Genomic DNA, 19,965 nt, shown 5'->3' on the forward strand with positions numbered 1-19,965 from the left:
ATTCTGCACAAGGACTCCCACAAACAAGCTTGGAAAGTGGATGCTCTGTTCTTCAGCTGGAAAAATCTATCAGTTTATGCCTTTCCTCCTCTGCCTCTCCTCTCCAAAGTGCAACTAAAGATCAAACAGGACAAACCAAGGATGATACTGATTGCTCCAGAATGGCCACGCCAACACTGGTACCCCCTCTTGCGCAGTGTGTCACAGCTAGCCCCATGGCACCTGCCTCAGACCCCTACCCTGCTGTCACAGCAGGAGAGCCAGATACTGCACCCCCAGCTTCAAACCCTGAATCTGGCAGCCTGGCTAATTACCTAATGTCTCCATTACCATCCCTCAGTAAACAACTGTTGGATGTCATTTTAGAGGCAACGAGGCCTAGTACTAGAAAATCTTATGCTGAAAAATGGAAAAGATTCTGTGCCTGGAACCAAACTCGAGGGATGGCCACAGCAGCGCCCAATTTACCTCAGATTCTTCAATACTTAACTGAGATGCTTCTTTCCTTTTCCTCCATCAAAATTCACGCCTCAGCCATTTCAGCTCATTACAACACAGAACCACCCCTCTTTTCTCACCCACTGCTCAAGCAGTTGCTCAGAGGGGCCAAAAATTTAAGACCACACAGAAGAGCCCCAACTCCAGCCTGGGACCTTAACTTTGTATTGGAAAAACTCATTCTGCCTCCTTTTGAGCCAGCTGCAAGTGCAGAGTAAGTTTATTTGCTTCCCATTAGGAGACACCTGACATCTGCGACAAGAAAAACTGATGTAATGGTGTCGGCTGCATGCTTTATACCCCTGATTACCTGACGTCTCGGAAGATGAGACAGCAACCGACGCAGGACCCAAGACTTTGATAATCAGGCTGACTGAGGGCTACTGCAAGCAGATAACCTAAATGTGATGACTGCAACAGTGAGTACACTCGAACATCTACATTTATGGTAAGTGTATTCAACTGTACTTTCTGCACCAGGGAGCATCATTGCATGGCTATGTAAATGGATGCCCTGTCCTTCCTCCTGGGTCAATCTGTCGGTCTATGCCTTTCCTCCATTACCTCTCATCACCAGGGTACTGCTCAAAATAAGGGAGGAAAAACCTTTCAGACTCACTGTATGGGTGATAGTTCTGATCAGACACTATATTCAGAGGACCCATTCAATTTCCTGTGGAAGGCCAGGAAACCTAGTACCAGGAGAAATTGCCGAAATGGAAAAGATTCTCCAGGTGTTGTTGAAAAAACAGGACCCTATTCTTATTCCTGTACCTATGGTCCTTTCTTGTGTGAGCTTCTACATTCAGGCCTGACTTGCTCTTCTGCTAAAGTACACTTGTCAGCCATTTCCACCTGTCTCCCCTTGGTACCTCCTTTGGCATCCAGATTAGAGGTAAAACTAGTCTTAAGAGGGGTTCTTCCATATCAGACCCCCTCGTAAAGTGATAACCTCCTTAATGGGACTTTAATTTTGTCCTTGAAAAACTCACACTACCTCCATTTGAACCAGCTCACTCAGCATCACTGAAGCTATGTATGTGGAAAACAGTACTGCTGGTAGCCATCACATCCGCCAGGATGGTCTCAGAAATTCAAGCCGTGATGGGCTTCCCCTCCTTACCTAATCTTCCATAAGGACAGGGTCTCCCTTAGGACTAATCCTTCCTTCATGCCTAAAGTGGTTAATGAGCTGCCCTTCAATTAGACCATTAACCTTCCTGATGTCCTTCGTGTTTCACTGTTGCAGTCGTCACACTTGGGTTATCTGCCTGCAGGTAGCCCTCAGTCAGCCCGAATACCAGAGACTTAGTATTTCTGCGTCAGTTGCTGTCGCTCCAGGTCTGATGTCAGGTCTGACGTCAGGTCATCAGGGGTATAAAAACAGGCAGCCAACACCATTACATCAGTCTTTCTTGCCGAGGAGCCCGAAGCAGAAACAGTTCGCACGAGTGCTGGTCGGCCGCTACCTGAGTTTTCGTTATCGAATTGAATTATCCTGAAGTCTTCTAAAGCTAAGTACCCCATTGGGGATCTTCTTTTCTTGCTCTAACTGACGTCGGAAAACGTTAACAATTGTCTTGCTTGTGGAAAGCAAATACCGCACTGAGATTTTCATTCTTACTGCGTCGCCTGTTTAGGCCCAGACCAGACGTTCCTCGCTGTCAGTTTTGTGCCTTGTTCAACACCCAAACTATTCATCATCGGGCCCTTATTGTCGCTAAATACTTTTGTTGTCGTTCTCCGTATTCTGAGATGGCTTCGGTAAGCCATCCGACTACCGATCTACTGAAAAAACATAGGGATAAAGACAGAGACAGACCGCAAAGGTCCAAAACTGTTGACGAAGCTTCCATTAAGCTAGTCGCCAGTTCACCGGTACTCAGTGAGGCGCTTTTGCAGCCCCTGATGCCCACTTCAGTGGATTCGTAGGCCTCTACCGAGATGCGTTTGGAGTCCGGTATGCTGCAAAACTCTTCTTTGATGGAACCTGCGGATGTCTCTACCTTGTATGGGTCCAGAGCCACTGAGCAGGTACCGGCTTTTGAAGAAGTTCTTCGCACTCCCGATATTCGACACAAACCGACGACTACTTTCGCGTCTTCAGTTCTGTCTAAAACTACTGAGTTTCTAAGGCCAGGAGTATGTGCTACGCCTATAAAAGACGACGACCCAAACTCATGCACATGCTTCCTTGCCACAATATCAAATGCTTAAAATGGCAGAAGACCTTATTATGTTGATTAGGGAAAATCAGCCTTCCCCTGCTAAGAGAGAAAAAAAGACCTTTCCCCAGCAGCTTTAACTGACCAAGATTCCGATGACTCTGAGGTATCTGATTATGAAGACATGCCTTATCTGCTTATGAGGATTCAGATGCAGAGGAATCTATTCCCTCTGCTTCTCCTCCAGAGGTTTTTTCTTTTGAGCAAAAATTGCATACTTTAAGAGAGCATTTCCACTGGGAATGCCAAGACTACCCTCAGTCCAAAAAGAGACTCAGAGAATTTCTAGACTTGCCACAACATAGGCCTTTAGCAATATCCCCCAGTCCTGGATGTTGTGGATGATATCTTTATGGAATCAAGTTTAACTCCTGATACTTTACCCTCTCCTCCCAGGAAACCAGACAGGTACTACAGAGTACTGACTCTCACAAATTCCTTTTCAAAAATCCTACTGCTGACCCAGAGGTAATCTCCCAGGGGCCTCAAAGTATCAAAGCAACTACAGCTAAGAATCCCACACCTTCAGACAGGAACTCCAGAGCTTTAGACAGATGGGGTAAGAAAGTATACACCTCTGCAACTCTCACCATTAGGGCTTTGAATTGCCAATTTCACATGCTGAAGTACCAACAACATATTATGGAACCTATTAAGCAAAAAATAGCTACCTTTATGGACTGTGCAGAAAATAATGAATTACAAGAGCTTATGCATTTTGCAAGCCAAGTCAGCAAGTATACATGGCAGTGTGGCTTTGACACCCTAGAAGCATCTTGCAGGGCAGCAGTCACTGGTTCTGTACTGAGAAGGCATGCTTGGCTTAAGGAGCAAACCTTGCTAGACCATGTCAAATTAAAATTACTAGATGCTCCTTTGAATAAGGACAATCTGTTTGGCACCAAAGAAGAAGAGTTTCTTAAAAAGATGGAAGAAAAAGCTATGCAAACAGTCAAAGTATTCTTGCAAGTACAGCCTCCTAGATTCAGTAGGCATTGCTCCTCAAAACATTGGTCCTTTCCAGCCCCCTCAAGGCCATCTCAAACTAGACCCAGGGGAAACAGATCCCCCAGACTACAGTCTTAGGGTATGCAGAGATCTAAGCAATGGAGTTCCTCCACTTCAAAAACAGTGAGTGCTAAGCCACCCCCTTACGGGAAGAATTCCCAATGACTTCTCAACTCCCCTTCTCACCTCTGCCCAACTGCTTGTGCCTTTAGGAGGAAAACTTGCCCATCATGCAAAAAAATGGACTTCCATCACCAAAGACCGATGGGTCCTCAACATTATATCCCAAGGGTACAAATTTTACTTTCACTCACTGCCAACCCCAAAAGGGTTCCCAGACCTTCCTCCAAACCAGTGGGCAGAGGCGCAAAACCAAGTTCATTCTCTGCCCTTCAAGAAATCTGACCAGTTACTACTCAGTTTTGCACCAGTGGCAGAGAGCAAGGCCATTTCAAAACAATTTCCAAATGGATACCACACTGTATCCATTTCTGCTGCAAACACCATGGGAAACCAACCCCTCAGGGGGTCAGAACACATTCCACTAGGACGTCTACCTCTACAGCATTTCTCAGGGGAGTCCCTACCAGGGACATTCTGGAGGCTGCTACCTGGAGTTCTGTACACACATTCACCAAGCATTACCACCTGCCTATATTTTCCAAATCCAGGACGGGTTTTGGAACTGCCATCCAGCAGGGCATACTAGCCAGCCCAAATATTTCTTGACTGCCTCCACCCTTTCTCCAGCTTTGGGAATCAACCCAAGTGTGATGACTGTAACAGTGAAACATGAAGAACATAGTACAGTTGTGTACACTTACCATAAATATAGATGTTCAAGTGTATTCACTGCTGCAGTCCTGGTTTCCCTCCCTCCAGCCCCCTTCTCTCTCTCTCTCTCTCTCTCATCTATGTGTATACTACACACCCCTTGCAGGGGTATTGGCATTGGTATTTACTTTTTACTGGTGGAGATTTTTCCACCATAGCTTAGCTCCCTGTTGTGGGGCTCCTGACATTTGGGGCAAGAAAAACTGATGTAATGGCATCAGCTGCATGTTTTTATACCCCTGCTGACCTGACGTCAGACCTGGCGCAACAGCAATTGACGTAGAAATACTAAGTCTCTGGTATTCAGGACGACTGAGGTCTACTTTCAGGCAGATAACCCAAGTGTGATGACTGCAACAGTGAGTACACTTGAACATCTACATTTATGGTATGTGTACACAACTGTACTTTTTCATCCCTCAACCTCAAAATTCCTCTGAAAGAACTCTACATTCCTTGGATGTTCATAGGCAAACTGGGTATTAGCTGGACAAAGGGAATAGCTGCATCTTCTTTATTGCACACTTCTGGTACCTCAGCTAAAAAATCTTCAAGGAATAACACCATACAATACTGCAGCCATTTTAAATCCTATCAATTTTGTATGCAAATGTATCGAATTAACCAAACACTTAATTGTTAAAAATCACCACCCAAGCTTAAATACACAGTTCCCATTTGAAAAGTGAAGATTGACACATTGTAGAAAACAAGTTTTCCCTAAACCACAAACTAAATACATATATATATATAAAAATATGTATATATATATATATATATATATATATATATATATATATATATATATATACATATCTTATTTTAATCCGTAATAAATTAATTGAATAAATTAAATATATAACTACCCTACCAACTTCATTAATACATAGTAGCATTTCAAATTTCACATTAATACTTAAGCTATATAAACATGTACATAAATATGGACATCTAAGTAAATAAATAAACTAAAATTAATTATATTCACTTAAATGTCCCAATTTTAATTCCAAATTTAACCCACGTGGATATAAGGTTCCTAAAGCGATGATGAGTTTTGCTTCCAACTTTAATAACCTTCAAATTCCTCTCCCCATGTTATTAACTCCAAAGGGTCTGGCCAGAATACTGAAAAATAAACTATCTAAATTTCCTTCATGGACAGAACAAAAATGTTGGGCCACTGGACTCTCTAATTTCAAATTCTTAACATCACCCAAGTGTTCCAGTATCCTCAACTTCACCTTCCTTTTCGTCTGCCCAATATACCACATGGTTGGTGAACAACCACACCCAATGATATAAATGACTCCACAAGAGATGCATTTGAATTGATTTTTTTAATCCAAATTTTTTTCCATTCATAATTGATCCATGTAGATTTTTGATTCTATTGCACACTTTCCACAAAGAAATGCACCCAACCTTCCCCCAACAGTATTCTGTGACCTTTGGTTCAGCAATTCCCTCAGATTGCTGAATCTACCATATGTAAAAGTGACTCTAGTGGAGAATAACCTCCCTACTACCTCATCTCTATAAATCACTGGCCACAATTTATTCACCAATTCCCTTATGGTATCTGAAAAGAGGGAAAATTTTGTTACATAAAATATGGCCTCATTTTCCTCCAAATCATTTACAGTGATAATCATTCCAACCCCAGGAACCTTTCTGGTAACATCATTTACTTCATACCCCTCTGACCTTATCCATTGCCTCCTGAATGTAAACTTAAGCAACTTGTTCTTTACCATAGCAAACTCCTTTTCCAAAGTTTGCAGATGTATTAGTAAGAATATGCTTAAATTCCCCATAAGGTAAAGTTTTTTTCAAATGGATTGGGTGAGAACTACTGGCCTCTAAAAAATTATTGGCAGCTGTTATCTTGTGAAAAGGTCTACACTGGAGCATTCCATTATGTACATAAAGCTCAACATCAAGAAATTGCATGGCTTTTTCATTGGTTCTATATGTAAATTCCAAACCAAAAAAATTTGAACTCAACATGACCATGAAATTCCTAAATTCACTTTGGTCATCCCTACACACAAATATTAAGTCATCAATAAAGTGTTTAAACACAATCACATTGTTCTTGTAAAAGCATGTGGGATAGACAAACATATTTTCAAAAAATGCCATAAACAAAATGGCATGAGGGGGTGAAAACCGCCCCCATTGCCGTCCCCTCCAACTGCAAATAAAATATCCGTTCAAAGACAAAATAGTGTGTGAGGGCAAATTCTAATAGCTGACAAACATAAGTAGTCTGTGGACCTTCCCCCATAATTTTCACAATTGCTTCTAAACCCCCTTCTATTCTAATATTTGTATAAAGGGACTTTATGTCCACACAGGCCAAATAGTAATCAGAATCCCACTGTATCTCACCCATACACTCCAATACTTGTGCAGTATTTTTAACATATGACTGAACTTTGGGGAGAAACACCTTTAATAGAGAGTCCAAGAAGATGCCAATGTTCTGCAAAAATGCTCCCACAAATGATACAATTGGTCTCCCAGGTGTTTAGTTAGTGATTTGTGTAACTTTGGAATTGCAAAAAAAACTGGCATCTTTTGGACTTTTTACAAACAATTTTTTAACATCAGTTTGGTTAAAGAAGCCCAACCTTTCACCTCTCTCCGGTAACTCAAGCAACTGCTCTTTAAACATATTTACTGGATTGGATTGTAGCTTCTTATAAACCTTCTCATAAGACAATAAATCAAACACCATGCTGTTATAACCTTCCCTAGTCATCACAACAAAGTTACCCCCCCCCTTATCAGCCTGTGTAAAAACATATTGTTCAGTTAAACCACGTAACTGCTTTAAAGTCATCCACTGTGCTTTACTTAAATTCCAAATATTAGATTTTTGAACAAAATGCATATATTCAACTTCTATTTGTTTGCACAAAACAGTTTCAAACATGTTAACTGCTGCAGACATTTTAGGAGGCATGAAGGAGCTTACAGAGGGAACCTTAGGAACAAACAATTTTCCATACCCAGTTGCAAATTCCACATTACATTCGTTTAGATGGTCAGAGTCATTACTAATGTCCAAGTTCCACATGTTACCAATATCTACGATAGGGTTATCATATACTGACATGTTTAATAACGAATCATCCAAAAGTTCATCACTCCCCAACTCTGCTTTACTGCTACTTTGCCCCTTATTGGAGAAAAAACTTTCAAAAGCAGTTTTCTGCAAAACTTTTTTACTTCCCCCAATAAGTCCGCTAAAGTTGGTAAATGTCTAGGGACAAATTTGGTGCCCTTTGATAAGACACAAATAGCTTCTTCCAAAAGCATTAGATCAGATAAATTCACAATGTTTAAATCATTTTGTAAAGTATGCTCAGAGAAAGTAATGTCTGTATGATTTACGCATACCTCACCGTTAAAGCAGTCAAATTTAATTTTCCCTTTCCCTGAAACCTTTTACCTCTTCCTTTACCACGAGTCGAAACATCGGACTCCTCCACTCCTTCAACCTGTATGGAACCGTCTACTGACTTATTCATGTCTTCAAATGAGACACTTTTTTGAACGCTGGACAGCATTTTCCCTGACGAAACTGAAGTATCACGAGAAGAGGGACCTGAGCGTGAGCTGTTCCTCCTCCTTGCATAGGTATTACGCTCCCTTCTGCCTTTACGATGCCAAGAAAAAATTATTCCACACCCTAGTCATTAATGTCCCTTGCAAGCTTTCTTTTCTTCCTTTCTATCACCTCTGATTCCACCTTTGCTACTCACACTTTCACATCTTTCATTTTACTTGCAAGAGAGATATCCGATGTCTCCGAAATCAACGCCTCCTGCAATTGTGTAATGGAACTCCATACCTTCTCCTGAGCACAAACATTTTTTTAGTGAGACTCTTTAACCAGCTGATAGTGCAAAGCAATGAGACAGATTTCCAGTCTTCTAGTAAGTCATTTTCTTCCTCAGAGAACTCGAACGCTGGTAAACGGTCAACCCTTAGCCCTCTGGGTGTTATGTTTAATGCCACATATTTCTGTAACAGTTTTATATCATAAAGCAGCGAGACTTCTTTTTTCAGAAGTTTCTCCAGCTGATCATACCTCTCATCCATCCGGCTGTCATTACCCATGGACCAAGGGTCCTTACAGGCAATTTTGTCTTCTCTTTCCTTCCCTAGCTCAGCACAACGGAACCTCTCCACCTCTGCTTGGGTTCTAAAAACTCTAGGAATCACCGTTGCTCCTTCCAAGGGCATAACTGAGTACACAAAGTACAACGTACACCATAAATTTCCAAAAAACAAGTCAGGAACCAAGCGAATAGCTGCACTTTCTTTATTGCACATTTCTGGTACCTCGGCTAAAAAGCCTTCAAGGAATAACACCATACAATACTGCAGCCTTTTTAAATCCCATCAATTTTGTATGCAACTGTATCTAATTAACCAAACACTTAATTGTTAAAAATCACCACCCATGCTTAAACGCATAGTTCCCATTTGAAAAGTGAAGACTGACACATTGTAGAAAACAAGTTTTCCCTAAACCACAAACAAAATATATATCTTATTATAATCCATAATAAATGAATATATTGCTATGTATTAATGAAGTTGGTAGGGTAGTTATATAATGTATTTAATTTATTCAAGTAATTTATTATGGATTTTATATATATATATATATATATATATCTGTATATAGTTTGTGGTTTATGGAAAATTTGTTCTGCCACGTTCTGCAGAATCCAGGCCTCTCTGTACAGTCATCCAAGGCAGTCCAAATCACGTACACAGACTCCTCGGACCTGGCACGGGGGGGCCACTATGAATGATTTCAAGGTGCAAGCCCAATGGGAGCTCTCCCTCAAGAAAAAAAAAAAACACATCAATGTGAGGGAAATGATTGCTTTTCATAGCTCTCAAAACCTTTCTTGTGCTCCTACAGCCAGGTCCCTTACAAGTCTTTACAGACACCACCACAGTGATATGGTACATAAACAAGCAAGGGGGACCAGATCCTATTTACTTTGCAGACTGGCCATACAAGCTTGGGAGTTGGCCACGCAATACAATGTAACCTTGCAGGTTGTCTACATTCCATCGCAGGTTGTCTACATTCCATCACAGGACAACCATCTAGCAGATTCTCTCAACAGATCACTGTACCAAAATCACGAATGGATGTTGAACAGAGATGTCTTCTTAGACACTGTCCACCAAGGGGGCACCCCGCAAATAGACCTGTTTGCCTCCCCTCAGAATAGACCACGGCTATTCTGCTCCAGGCTTCTTTCTCCACTAGCTTGGAAAGTGGATGCCTTTTCATTTCCTTGCAAGGGGCTCTTCCTGTATGCATTCCCCCCCTTCCCTCTCATTCAAAAGGTCCTGCTGAAGATTGAGGGACAAGCCAAAAATCTTGCTGGTGACTCCCTATTGGCCAAGGCAGCATTGGTTCCCCCTTCTCTCTCTTGCCAAGGGCAATCACCACAAGATGTCCTATTCGGTGTTGCAGTATTCTACATGTGGGTTTGCCCTTCTTCCTCTCCAGTTCTTCCAGCCAGGTTTCCAAAGATTTTTCAGTCCTCTAGGTGCATCAGATGTCTGATGTGGCAGCAGGAATGTGGACCATAAAAGTGACGTCTGCACACACCAGCCCTCAGAACTTTTCTGGGCAAGTTGTATATCAGGTGCTCCTGCATCTCACGGACGTCTGCTCAAAAAAGACTCTAAGTACCCCGTTGGGGATTCTTTCACTCCTACTTATTTATTATAGTCTGTTAATGTCATCCGGTAAGGGCAAGTGTGGTCGGCAGATTCCCCACAAAGACACGCATGACAGGTGTATAATTTCTCTAGGCAGGAAATTCGGCCACAAGAACTGCGCCATTTGCCGTTCGTTTGTCATGAAGACCTTATGCTGCCATTTGCAAGCCCTAAACCTGTACTTAGAGAATCAGCACTTGAAACAATGAGTTAAGTATGGAGGCTGCACTCGACACCCTGTCCGAACCAACTAGGAAGAAGGCCAAGTCCTTGTGGCCTACATCTTCTGCTGTGCCTCTGTCTGCCATGCCTCAGTCTGTAGCCGACTTTAGCTTGACTGAGGATCCAGCATCCGCCAATACAGATATAGCGGGTACCTCTGAGGAAGCAGCAAAATCTCGAGTGAATGACACATCCACAGAGGATTTACTGCCGCCTTCTCTAGACCCTGGGGGGAGGAACCAGCTTTTGGTTGGAGTTCACTGGACACCACCTCCGCTCTCCCGATCAGTGACCCTAGGCCTATTCCTAGCCAGACTCTGGCTAGACCTTTGAAGAAGAAACAAAAGACAAAGCACCTCACTCCTACCGCTGAAAGCATGCCAGATTGGCAGGCCTTCAGCCAGAGCCTATTCAATGCCTTTATGGCCCTTAGTCCTTCAGCAGAACCCTCTGCCACTGCTCTTTCCCTCCTTAGTCCCAGACCTCCAACCCAGGAAAGGAGGGTCGAGCAGCCTGAGGAAGAGGAATTGTCTGACTCCTCTGAGGATTCTCTTTCCTTTGCCTCTCAGATCTTGTCCCCGTTGAGATATGGTTCTCCTGAGGAGGGCCCTGTTGAACCTGACACCCCTGTAGAGGATCTTACATTTGGGGAAACTGTTAATAAAATGAAAGATCATTTTAAGTGGCAAGCCTCGGATATGTCTGATGTGCAGAAAAGGTTTTATGACCTTATCCAAATGGACACTCCCATTCCTTCTGTTATTCCTCCCATCCAACCTGCTTTTCTGGATGCTTTTGCCTCAGCCTCCACTAGCTCGGACTCCCAACCTTCAGCTCCTCTGAGAGCAGACAGATTCTATAAAGTCCCTGAGACAGAGAAATTTCTCCTTAAGTGCCCTCCTGCTGACCCAGCCACTATTTCCATCTCTATGTACATGGCCTCCAAACTTCTACCTACCACTACTATTCTCCCAGCTGATGGAGCGGTTGGGAAGGAAACTTTATACTTCGGCCACCCTCTCATGTAGAGCTACAAACTATGAAACACACATGACCAAATACTCTTTAGCTGTCCTGTACAAAGCCTCTAAAGAGTTAGAAGACAACCCTGATTGTGCAGCCAAAGCCTTCCTGTCTTCCCTGATGGCACTCATCTCTCAAGTGAATAGACTCTCCCTGAGGTGTAGCTATGATGTAGCTGAAGCCTCAGCCAGGTCAACTGCATCAGCTTCAGTATTAAAACGATAGTCATGGCTACGATTACAGCCTCTCCCAGATAACTTTAGGGCCAAACTCCTGGATGCACCTTTGATCACTCAGCACTTTTTGGTGAAAAAGTGGCTGACCTTTTCAAATGTTTACATCAGAAAGGTAAAGAATTACAGGACTTGAAACATCCTGGTCTTGCCTGTTGCCAAGTTCCAGAGGAACTACCCATCCAAGACCTAATTTATCAGGAAATCCTCCAGGCCTGTTGCTCCTAGTCTAGAAGACCCCCTAGAAGACAAACTTCTCAGACTAGACCATCACAGTCTTCCAGCCAAAGGCCTTCCTTTCCTGATAGGGCAGGTAGTGTTTTACTACCTGCCAAAATTTCAGCCCCCACCCCCCTTTTCTACCAATCTCTCTCACTGTCTCCCTGCATGGTCACTCATTACCCCCAGACAAATGGGTCCTGTGCATCCTACAGGGAATTCAAATATTCCCTTACCTAGATGACCTCCTAGTCCAAGCAAAAGACAAGGAAACTCTTCAACGCCATTCCCAGGACCTTCTGGTTATCCTCCAGTCTCTAGGGTTTTTGATCAATTTCCCAAAGTGCCACCTCACCCCTACACAGGTATTGTCTTCCTGGGTTGCAGAATCAGAACAGACTTCATGAAGGCCTTTCTTCTAGCAGAAAAGGTGGTATCACTTCAAAAACACCTCAATCTGATGATGTTCTTCGTTTTCCATTGCTGCAGTAAAGATTTTGCACACTTTAGATATACACAGGCAATATTGCGTTATATTAAGCAGGACTAAGGAAGGATTTTAGGCAGTCTCAGCAGTTGTTTGTTTCTTTTTGTTTTGTGTTCTGAGGGCTGTGTCAAACAAACCAACAAACTATTATTTTTGGCTTGCATTTTTTGCATTTGTTGCATCATATATCCCCATGGACATGGAGCCCTCACTTCCTAAGTCTAGGGCTGGTTTTGCACAGCTGTTTTTTGCAAGGCATGTTGTCAGCTCCTCCTTCTTTATGATTGATTTGCCAGCCTCTACCTCTGCTTTGGGATTCCTACCATAAGTAAGGACTGCAGCAAGAAAAACATAAGAACATAGTACAGTTTTGTACCTCTAATATGTTAATCTTCATTCATTCCTTACTGATGGGTTATCAGTTCCATCCTCTGAACCGGGCCTGCCTTATACCAAGCTCGTGTTAGCCAGAAACTCTCAAGCCAATATCCTACCCACAATGCTCTGCTCTCTGTTACCTCAGATCTTGTTTGCAGCATTGCTGTACAGCTGTGTCAAGCCTTCTGTCTCAGCTAAGTATTCATTTTTTGAAGTTTTTCTATTACTAGTGTTTAGAAAGTTTTCAGTTCTTTACTATCTTTATCTTCTTACCCTATCGCAACTTTGCGACTCTCTCCCTATAGTATATTCTGTCCCTTTTCTTACCTTTGAGGTAATTCTCCATTACCATCGTTGGTAATTCTTCCTCTCCCTTTCTTACCCTTCTGGGTAGTTTCTCTGTTGGTATTACACTGTCAGATAAGAAAGGTAGTGTTGGTTTTAAACAATGTACAGAATGTGGCCGTAAGTTACCACTTTTTGATGGTCATGATTTGTGTGTTTATTGTGTGAATGTTTCCCACCTTTCAGTGGTCCCCCCATGTGGGATTTGTAGAAATTTCTTGACTAGGACTCTGAATGAACTCATGCTAAAAGGCCTCCATAAAACTCCTTACTGTGAGGATATCTCTGGGTCGGAGGGCTCACCTGCTCCTTCTAAACCCTTTAAGAGGCATTCTTCTTCTTCCTCCTCGAGGTCACCCACTTCATCTCCCTCTGGAGATCACAAGGAGTCGACTCACAAAAAGGTGAAAACTTCAGGCCCAGCATTGCCATCTGTGGTCCTTTCGGCCCCAGTCTCGGCACCGCTCCAGTTTATTCTCACTCCAGCTATGTCCTCTTCACCGGCACCGGAGTTCCCATTGTGGACACTTACGGGTCCGACAGTTATGTCATAGCCTTTTTCAGCACCGCTGATGGTGCAGACTCTCTTGGCACCATCTCTACAGGTACAGTCTCCTTGGGCACTGTTGGTGCCGACTCCTTCGGCTCCGTCCTTGCTGATGCAGTCAACTTCCAGGATACTGCCCTCTATGGTGCAGATGCCTTCGGCACCGACCTGTTCGGTGCAGTTACTTTTGGCATTGTTGTTACTGGTGCAGACACCTTCTTTGGCACTGTATTCATCTGTGCAGACATTTGCCACACCGCCCTTCACGGTGCAAACACCCTTAATGCCTATGGTGCCATCTTTGTCAGCGCAGATACCCTCTGCACCATTCTCCTCGGTGCAGACACCCTCAACTCTGAGCTCTGCATCACATGAAATCCAAAGAACTAAGTACTCTCCCTCATTAGATCCTTTTGTGGGAAGTCAGTAAGACCCTTTTTAGACAGGCCAGAATCTCCATGAGTCTCTCTATGAGGTTGACCAGGAGCCTCTCAGAACAGGATGTGTTGTGGCTTGTCGATCAGTTGCTTGTGGCCAGAGACTCTCTAATCTGTCTAAAGCTGTGGTCCCTCTTGCAGGTGGCCATATTTCTCCACAGACTCCATTTTACACTCCTCCTTTGACTTTAAGGAAAGCATCAAAGCCCCTTCCTCTGACAGCAACTTCCCTTCCTTCGACACCAACAGTGGACCTCACTTTGGATCCGGAGTCGTCCTTGTGGCCCTCGGTGCACTGGGCACCAGGCCCTTCTCAGGCTAGCGGCTGTGCCGTGGGGGCAGGCGTTCTTGGTTTGATGCCAATTTTTTCTATGGCACCCTCCAGGAATCCTCCTCTCCTCACGCTCCACAGCCCTCTTGAGACTCCTGGTCTGGTGGTCAGCTCATCAGAGAGGGGTGTGACCCTGGTCCTGAGGTTGTCGTGCTCGGTTCCAGGCTCCCATCCCTCTTTGGGCAGACCGGCCTTCCAGGCTATGGAGAGGGCACTTGCCTCTGTTGGCAAAACATCCCTGTCAGAGTCCTTGCCCCCCCCCTCTGTGCCACAACTGTTGCAAGCCACAACTACCAGACCCTGGACACAAGGGCCTCAGGTTTCTCCCCCTCAGGAGATCCCCTCTTCGCAATCTTCCCCAGAGCTCACCACTGAGGAAGTCCCTTGCAAGGCTTCATGTAAGAGGAAGCACATGGACTCCACTGAGGAGTCTCTAATTGAAGATACAGACTTTGATGATGGGGAAGGGTCCCCACGGTCACACGCTGATGAGGTGTCCTTTGGTGACATCCTCGAGATCCTAAGACAGAGGGGCAACTGGAAGTCCTCCAACCCTTCCTCAGAGGAATCCATAGTATTCCTGCACGTCTTTCGTGCCTGGCCCCCTACCTCCTGGGTTACCCCACTGGCCAATGAGCTTGTCCAGCTCATCGTCCAGTGTGCATGGAAGGCTCCTGACACTTTGGAAGCTGTACCTCAGGGGCCTGACAAAATTTTATCTCCCCCTGCTGAACATCCTCATTGGTCCAAAGGTCTTCCAGTAGATGCCATACTGGTGGTGACTGCAACCAAAAAAGACTTGGCAGAAGAGAGCCAGACTGTCCATCCACCCAGCAAGGAGTCGCAGGCGATAGACAAACTTGGGACGCACGTGTTTGCTTCATCGACCTTTGCTGCAAGGTCCTTGAACTGCTGCTTGGCACACTTTACGAGGCTCCAGAGAGACCTTATCAACCACTTCTCTGAAACCTTGGCAGGAGCTGTTTCTGATGAGGTGCGTAACAATGTAGCATCTCAGATAGCGACCTTGAAATCTATATCCAATTCTGCCATGCGCCTCATTTCACACACAATGGAAAGAGCGGCTAGAATGACAGGCGCAGGCATAGTCATGAGACGTCATGCCTGGATGCACCTTTGCGACTTTCTGGACTCCTTTAAGGCTTCCTTTATGAATGCCCCTGTTGAGGCCACTTCATTGTTTGGCCCAAAGGTTAAGGATATGCTGGCAAGGTGCGAACAAGATAGTAAGACCCTGTCTGCCGTTGGTGTCCAACACTCCACCCCTCAACGATTCTACTCCAGAAATCAGAGGAACAGGAAGATGTGGCATGGAAAATCACAGGGCTCTTTCTATGATGCATGTGCCGAGTTCTCCCCTAAGGGCAGAGGGGAAAACTCTAATGGAAGACACCCCTTTTGGGGCAGGGGAGATCTGCAAAACTGGGATTCCAGAGATTCTTTCTCTGGGCAACCCTACCAGCACTCCTGAAACGTTGCCTGACTGCTCACTTCTGGAAGCGGTCGGGGGTCATTTTTCTTTATACCCCACTGACTGGTTAACCATAACCACCAATTCTTGGGTACAATGGATAATATCCAGAGGTTACTGCATTCCCTTCCATCTCTGTCCCACTTCACCCAGAAATTTACCTGACGTCCCACCCATTCAAGGGGAAGCAGCAGCACATGAAATCCAAAAGCTGCTACAAAAAAAAAAGAGTCATCCAAACTGTCCCCCCAGACCAGATAGGATCTGGTTTTTGCTCAAGATTCTTTTTAATGCTAAAAAAGACAGGGGACTGGAGACCAATTCTGGATCTCCACACACTAAACAAATTTGTAAAAACAGGAAATTCCGGATGGTCACGGTTCAGTCTATCCTTCCTTTTTGGAAGAAGATGATTGGATGTGCTCTATAGATCTTCAAGATGCGTATTACCATATAAAAGTGTACAAGCGGTCAAGAAGATACCTCCGCTTCCGCATAGGAGCCAGCCACTACCAGTTTCGAGCACTGCCCTTCAGTCTCTCTATAGCCCCCAGAGTGTTCACCAAATGCATAGCAGTAGTTATCACTCACCTGAGACTTCAAGGATTCCAGGCATTTCCATACCTAGATGACTGTCTTCTTACTGCACCCGCCGAGCGTCTACTGGAGGAAGCCCTGGATTACACTCTTCTCGCAGCTCAGTGCCTGGGAATCACTATAAACTGGGAGAAGTCCAACACAACCCCAGCACAATCTTTAGAATTCATCAGAGTTCAGTTGGACACGAGAAATTGTACAGCATCTCTTCCGGATCACAGACTTCAAAGAATAAGACAACAGGTTCAGCCGCTAATCTGTCACCACAAATCTTCTGCTCGGTCTGTACTCCAACTCTTAGGGTCGATGGCAGCCTCGATCACCATTGTTCCTCTGGCCAGGTTCCACATGAGACTTCTTCAGTGGCTACTTCTCACTCAGTGGTACCCTCTACAGCATCCTTTGTCTTTTCAGACAAGTGTAACTGTGAGATGCAAGCAAGATTTGCTCTGGTGGATATCTCAAAATCCCCAACAATTGTCTCACCCCTTCAGTCCCCATCAACCAAAAGCCACGGTGACCACGGACACCTCTCTGATGGGGTGGGGGGGGGGGGCTATGTCAGGGAAACTCGGTCCAAGGCACCTGGTCGGAGACAGAGGCTCATTTGCATATCAGTGTCCTGGAACTGAGGGCAGTGCTACTAGCGTTGCAAACATTTTATTCGATCCTTCCATCAGGGACTATTGCAATCCAATCAGACAACATGTCAGTAGTCTGGTACATCAACAAGCAAGGGGGCACTAGATCTTACCTGTTATGCTGAGAGGCCTTGAGAATATGGCAATGGGCGATAGCTTCCAACCGCTTTCTAACTGCAACGCGCACTCCCGGGAGCTCCAATGTGGTAGCGGACAAATTGAACAGGTGCATTCTACAATCTCACGAGTGGTCCCTCAATCCTGTGATAACGGCAAAACTTTTCAACCGCTGGGGCCAGCCTTGCTGCGATCTATTTGCCTCTCCAATCAACTACAAGTGCAGCAACTACTTTGCCCTGATACCCCCTCGAGGACAGTCATCGAGAGACACTCTAGTCCACACTTGGCCCTCAGGTCTGCTTTATGCTTACCCTCCTCTACCCCTCATTTCCCAGTTTTTGAAGAAAGCATGGCAGCTGAAGAGCAAAGTAATCCTCATTGCACCATATTGGCCTCGACAAGTTTGGTTCCCCTTCCTTTGGCCTCACCTGCTAGATCAATCATGGATTCTCAGTCCAACTCTGACATTGATCGCCCATCTTCAGGGTCTGACCCACCTCAATCTAACAAACCTGAAGCTGACAGCTTGGTTTCTCCACTTCCATTTATGGCCAGGCAGGATAACCTCTCCTCCCCATTGTGCAATATTCTTATTGCATCTCATAAATCATCCACCAGGCTAACCTATCTCAGCAAATGGAAAAGATTTACCTTATGGGCAGCGAACAAACAATTGGACCCCTTGTCAGCCCCAGTTTCGGTGGTATTAGATTATTTATCAGATCTCTTTCAGTCTGGGGTATCAGCCTCTACTGTTCGTGTTCATTTAGCTGCCATTTCTAATTTCCACATTGGATTCCAGGAATCTTCACTCATGTCACACAGACTCTGTAAGACTTTCTTAAAGGGCATTTTTCACCTAAATCCTCCCTTTAGAGAACCAGTACCACATTGGGACCTGGCTTTGGTTCTGCAAGCTCTAACAGCACCCCCCCCTTGAACCTGCTTCTTCATGTGATTTAAAAGTACCTCTCTTGGAAAACCTTGTTTTTGGTTGCTATCACATCGGCCAGACGTCTGTCAGAACTACAAGCCTTATGCATCAAACGTCCCTACCTTATTTTCCATAAGGATAGAGTCTCCCTGAGAACTAATTCCTCCTTACCAAAAGTGGTGTCAGAGCGGTCTATCAACCAGTCTACTGACCTCCCAGTATTTTTTTCCTAATCATTCTAACAAGGGAGAGTATTGCCTGGCAAATCCGTTTTTAATCGGACAGAACAAAATCTACCCGTAAAGCAGACCAATTATTTCTGGCTTTTTCTGTACCAAGGCTTGTTCGTCCTGTTTCTAAAGTGTTAAGAAATTGCATTACCTTCATCTACAACAAGAACAACATCACCTTGCCTCACAAAGTGAAAGCACATTCAACAAGGTCAGTGGCAACTTCAGCAGCTTTCCATGCTAAGGCTTCCCTCAATGGCATTTGCTCAGCTGCGATTTGGGCCAAACCACATACCTTTATTCTTCATTACAAATTGGATTTGGCCTCCAGAGGAAGAGCTTCTTTTGGTTCCATGGTGCTCAGGAATGTCCTTCCATGAGGGCCGCCCAGGGATATAGGTAGCAGGGGACTCTGTCCCATCAGTAAGGAATGAACGAAGATTAACAACATCAGATAAAGAAGTTATGTCTTACCATAACATTCCATCTGTGTTGTTGATCTTCATTCATTCATTACTCCCCACCCTCCGTCCCCCTCTGGAGGTTCCTGTTGGATTTCATATAGTCCTTCTTCCATTCTTGTAGGTCTGTTATGACCAGAGGTAGCCTCTACTTTTGTCTATCAACTTGCAAACTCAATCTGAGGTTACAGGGAGCAGAGCATTGTGGGTAGGATCTTGGCTCGAGAGTTTTTGGCTGACGCGAGCTTGGTATAAGGTTGGCTCGGTTCCGAGGATGGAACCGATAACCCATCAATAATGAATGAACGAAGATCAACAACACAGATGGAACATTATGGTAAGACATAACTTCTTTTTTCTGCTATACAATCAACAGAACTAACTGCAAGGCAATTTCTCAGACTTCTAGGCTACATGCCAGCTACCATCCCCGTGTTACCCCTAGCAAGGATGCACATATGGAAACTTTAATGGTACCTCCAGTCTGTGTGGTCCCAACACTCTCACCCACTGGAGTTCAACATCCCATTGCTCCTGCCTACATCAGGAGCTGAGATGGTGGGTGGCTCAGGTAGACCAAAACCCAGGTCTGCCTCTGCAAGCACCATCTCCTTCCCAAAGCATGTACACAGATGCCTCAGACCTGGGCTGGGGAGCAGCTAAGGTTTGTGGACAAACAGACTCAGACAAGATCACATAAATGTGACAGAAATGAGGGCCATTCTTCTGGCTCTACAGGCCTTCCAGCCATATGTACAGCAGGGCCCTCTAAAGATATTCACAGACAGCACCACTGTCCTGTGGTATCTCAACAAGCAGGGAGGGTCCAAATCTTACCTTCTATGTAGACTAGCTCTGCAGGTGTGGGAACTGACTACCACGCAGGGATCACCCTCCAGGCAGCCTACATCCCATCCCTTCACAACAGCCAGGCAAA

This window comes from Protopterus annectens, chromosome 4.part1, assembly GCF_019279795.1.
Source record: "Protopterus annectens isolate FY-2018-M chromosome 4.part1, PAN1.0, whole genome shotgun sequence".
In the NCBI taxonomy this organism is placed as follows: Eukaryota; Metazoa; Chordata; order Ceratodontiformes; family Protopteridae; genus Protopterus; species Protopterus annectens.